General features: G+C 41.7%; 1 pseudogene; it reads right to left on the bottom strand.

Moving 5' to 3' along the window:
* Positions 1-3,910: 3,910 nt before the first annotated feature.
* Positions 3,911-4,924, bottom strand: LOC110287765 (annotated as a pseudogene).
* Positions 4,925-5,163: the final 239 nt, after the last annotated feature.

Consider the following 5,163-nt stretch of genomic DNA (forward strand, 5'->3'; position numbering starts at 1 on the left):
GAGAGAGAGAGAGAGAGAGAGAGAGAGAGAGAGAGAGAGAGAGAGAATTAAAGGTAGAAAGACTGGCCATGAGCACATGAAGAGTGAGGATAGAGGGGAATGAAAATAGCAAAGGTAAGGAGGGAACAGGAGCAAGAGTGGAGGGGAGTGAAGAGAGAAAGAGAGAAAGAGAGTGAGAGATGAGGACTGGCAAGTAAACCATTTTATAGTGAGTCTGACATACCTTGCCTTTGCCAGATAACTGTGGTGCAGAGCAAAAACAAGATGGCAATGTTTCCCTATTTTGGTTTAATTTAAAAAGAGAAAATGGGAAGGGGGGGTAGGGGAATAGGAATATGGTCTTAGTGTTCTTTGCCTATTACTTGCTGACTTTGATGCAAGGTATCCCTGGGAAACCTAAGAATGTTAGTATGGGAATGTTGGTTCAGTCTTAGGAGACTTGTTTGATACCTTGATGTCCAGGGTGTATAGAACCATCTGTGGGTATATAGGAAGGAACATGTTCAGTAGTAGAAGCATCTGTGTCTGTGAGAGAAGATAAGAACATCTGTGGCTTGCATCTCTGGAGCTGTCCAGAATATAATGAACACCTGGACTTGACAAGATGCTGACTCATGTGCATATATAGGATAGGTTGAGAATGAATTTAAGTACTTTGGTATTTTTCCCTTAGGTATGTATATATTTGAAATCCTTAGGTTTTTATGGTTGTGAGTGAGGTGAGTCCCAATTCCAGGACCAGGAGAAGGATCGAACCCTCTAGAATAGGAACCCAGGCTACTGATTGCCAGATGTTCTTATCTGGATCAAATCCTTATGGTCTGTGAGAGAGAAGTCTGATTGGGTTTCATGTAGCTTATAAATTTAGACAGTGATAAATTTTGGCAAAAACACGAATAGTCATTAAGATAATCTTAGGGAAGATAAAAACCTTCATGCAGCAGAAATAGCAAGAAGCATTTTTTTTCTGTCTGTCTAGTAGCCAGAATATCCATAAATTTAGTATATCAAGGAAAAAGTTAAGTTTACATTTGAAATACAAAGTGTAGGACTCTGAAAGGCAGCCTGTTTTCTGGTTGCACTAGATTTAAACCCAGGAGACTCAGCAGATAACTGCAAGGGGCCGAATCCATTTGCATGCTGCACTACTAGACACCAGGCTCCTGATACAAGGTCTCAGCTCTCCATAATTCTGTGGCCACCAGTCACATAGGATAAAGCCCCAATTCCCTCCATAGGTAGAAGATGCATCTACAGATCACATAGCCTAAAGAAAGATCTCCAATTTAATGAGAAATCTAAAATCCTGAAGGGCTTAGCCAATTAAGCTCTCCTTCTCACTGAAAAAGATATGTAACTTCAGGCCTGCCCTGAGAATGTGGGTTACGGTTTCACTCCTCACAACTCTCCCCCATGACAATAAATGCCTGAAAACCGTGGACAGTATCTTCTCATTAGGATCCAACATTTTGGAGCAATGGAGCAGGTCTTTCTCTAAAGAGCTACATCTAACCTCCGACAGGAAACTTCACTGCACTATCTGCCAGGTCAGCTGACCAAGCAAGCTTGGAAAATCTCATACCTGGAGAACCTGCTCTCCTCCTCTCCTTTTCCATTTGGCCTCAAGCTACAGCCCGCCCATGGGCCCCTGCAACATTCAAAGCTCTTTGGAGACTATGAGCTGCCTCTTGGCAGTTTCCCTGGGGACCTCAAAGTGTGCCTCCTCAAGCCCTGAGCATGGTCATGCAGCTTCTCACAACCCCATGCCTGCCCAGCAGTCCTGTGCTGTGTCCACAATCAAACTTCACGGTCTCACATCACCCAGCATCCTGAGCACTGGGCTGGATGTGAGCCACAATATTAACCCACAACAAAGGAAATTCAAATCCTTGACCTTGTGCATATGATAGTTGATCATACAATATAGCAACAGAAAAATCTTATGACAATCATGGGAAATGTATATTTGAACTTGTGATTATACAGATGGATTGTTTACTGTAATGTTTACTGGCATTAGCATAGTTTATAGGAAGACTGTTGGTTAATGTTAGGAAAGTGGCATAGCAAGGAGAAGAAATATGAAGGATTTAGTCATTGTGAACTGAGTTTAGTTAAGAAAGTAACAAAAAGTTTTACTTGTGAAAGCTTACGTCTGAACTTGTGTATCATTTATTGTAAAGTCTGTATAAAATCTGGCAGTCTTAACAAGTTAATGAATTTACTACTGAGCAAATAAGTTTGCTTACCATTGGGTAAGGAGCAAGGTCTGTTTTTTACAGCTATCAAGCTAGTTATCTTAGCATTACATCTACTCAGAAATCTGTGAAGAATAAATTATAATCTTTAAGTCATATATTAGTTAAAATGACATGTTCATCTATAGTCCAATTACTAAGCAATTCCCAGGTCCCTGTTCTCTCCATGGCAACTAGGGAAGAATCAGACTGGCTATCAAGCCCTGAAAACAAATATATTTTTCCTGCCTCTGCCTCCTGGCCCCCACGGAGTAGATACACATGAAGTGAGAAACAGCACACATTGACATAGGCAATATAAGGCATTTGATTCTCAGAGTATCTTGTTTGTCCACAGTGTAGTCCAAGCCCTGGCAGTGAGAAAGACAATGGAGTAGTGTTTCTTAATGGTTGTCATACCACAATCCAGGTAGAAACTTTTCCCTGTGACCAATATCTTCTAATAGACCTTGGTACAGGGGTAACTGTTAGGCTGTAGTAGACTCTATCTGCCATAAACTTAAAGGTTATTACAAAACAGATTTTTTTCTGGTATCCAGCAACAATTTATTATGCGAATCAGCATAGGAAAGCTTAGGTTTTGGCTATGATCTTCTCCAGCAGAGTCTTTTTTTTTTTTTTTTTCTCATGCCACTTTCTTATAGCTGAAGAGGTGGATTACAGACTGCATCCTAAGTTATGTCACTGTTACTATGCACTCCTTGGTTATCTTAAGCTAACAAAGGGTGTGATTTGGACCCAAATATTATAAAGAAAAGACCTATGATGAAATGACACTGTGAAATCCATCTAACAGATACCACCAGCTTTACCCAGCTGAGAGGGGAGCATCGTCTGATAGCCAGAACTGAGTGGAATGGGATAATTTCCTGTGAGTGACTCTGGGAGAAGATTCTAATCCTGTGAATGGGATGAACAAGTCCTCCTCTTTCTCTCTTTTAAGGCAAGCTGGCAGGACAAGAACTTTAGGGGGAAATTTCTTGGTTGACTAGCAACCTGTACCTCTCCCAATCATGAATGAACCGTGTTGGGAAGGTGGGCTTCCACTTAACAAATGTAATGACAGAATAATTAGGAGATGAGGCAGAGGAAGTCTTTGGACAGAGTTGATTGCCCTTATGCTTTCCACATCTGGGGATTGTAAGCTAGTGTACTTCATCTGGGATTTGTCTTATTCTTCCAGATCAGTTCCTTGCCTGGATCCAGATGTTAAGTTCCTTTTCTTAATCCCCTCAAATAAATGAAACTTAGCTTGAGAAATACTGTGCTCTGAATAGCTGACGAAAAGTTCAGCCCTAGAGCCACTTCCATGTTAATGAAGCTGTTTCTTAATAAGTCAACCCCACTCTCAGACAACCACAAAGCAACATAGACAAAGGCATGCTTCGTCTCCTCACCCAAAGAAGGTACTAGACAACATGCATTCCCATGATATATCTGCCAGACTCTCTGTGCTAGACTTTCCTCAGTATAAGCATCTCATTCTGGCTACAAGGTGTCCCTACTTCTGTCCAACTCTTCTAAGGCTCTTGGCTTATGAGTTTATTATTTTTAACATTGAAAAGAAAGCTCTGCAATTAATGGCTTACCCTTCTAGACATTTAGATCTTAGATGCTGGGAGAGTGGGCTGAGGGCATGGATCAGTTTACATTTAGGTGTTCTGGCAACTGGGGACACACTTGATCATAACTTTCAGCCCCATTTTTGGCTGTTTCAAAGGTTTCAAATGCCTTGGCCAGAGGGAATTTGTGGGTAACTAAGGGCTTTACATTCAAACTCTTCAACACAAGCATGGAAATTGCCATCGACCATATGTTGCAGTGTCAAAACACTCCTTTGATATCCACCTCCCTCAGGGATATTTTTACTAGGGGTAAATTGATCATATTGGAGCCCATTCCCGTAATCACCAGATTAGGTGACATAGAAACCCATTTGGATGGAGAATTCTGCTCCTGTGCATTCAATGGTGACTTCCAGCTTGCTCCCCTGCAGAATTCCCACCTTACTGGCATATTCCTGAGGGGTCCCAACTTCCTTGCCTTTGATCAAGTGAGAAGCACATAAGTCAGTCATCACTACTTGATCAGCTCCCATTGCTTTGCCAACAAGCAAAATGACCATCCCAAGTGGCTCAGGTCTACACGCAGGACCTTGTTTGCCAGGAAAACTGAACCTCAATAGCAGGCATAGATCCCCACAGAGAGATTCAATAAGGGCCCCTTCTTCACAGGTGGCATTGTTAGAAAGCTTGTTGCAGAAGTCAACACAGTGCTTGTAGAATCTGGGGAGTTGGCACAAAAGAATATAGATGGTGTCAGGTTGTCTTCCCTAATCTGACAGTACTCATCTCCTTCTCATGGAATGCCAGGCTGGATGGTAACCCAATCTCCTGGTTTTAGATGTTTCACTGAAGCCCCTTCTTTGTAACTATTCCAGCAGCCTCATGCCCAAGCAACATTGGCTTTTTCATAACAAAATACCAAATTCGGCCATTCTCCCAGAGGTAAACATTTGAGCTTCTGATCCCCACTGGATGCATCTTTAGAAACACGTCGTTTGAGTCCAGATCAGGCATTTAGTAGTTCTCCAGGCGAATGTCTCCAGGACTGTGTACCACCTTGGACAGGTTCTTGCTTTTAGATGGCACTGTCATGAGGCTCTCTTGCTTCAAGTGTAGGCTAGACTTGTCAGGGAGCTGGTACTTCTACATACATCAGATTTCTGAAAATATTGATAGCAAGTCTATGGAGCTTATCTGACTTAGACAACTTGCATTTATTTAATTACTTATTTGACAATATATTTAGCAAATAAAGAGCACATAGTAACATAATGGTAGTAGCAAGGATAAGGATACACACACATACACACACACACACACACACACACACACACACACAA

Source organism: Mus caroli, unplaced genomic scaffold, assembly GCF_900094665.2.
Source record: "Mus caroli unplaced genomic scaffold, CAROLI_EIJ_v1.1 scaffold_17701_1, whole genome shotgun sequence".
Taxonomy (NCBI): domain Eukaryota; kingdom Metazoa; phylum Chordata; class Mammalia; order Rodentia; family Muridae; genus Mus; species Mus caroli.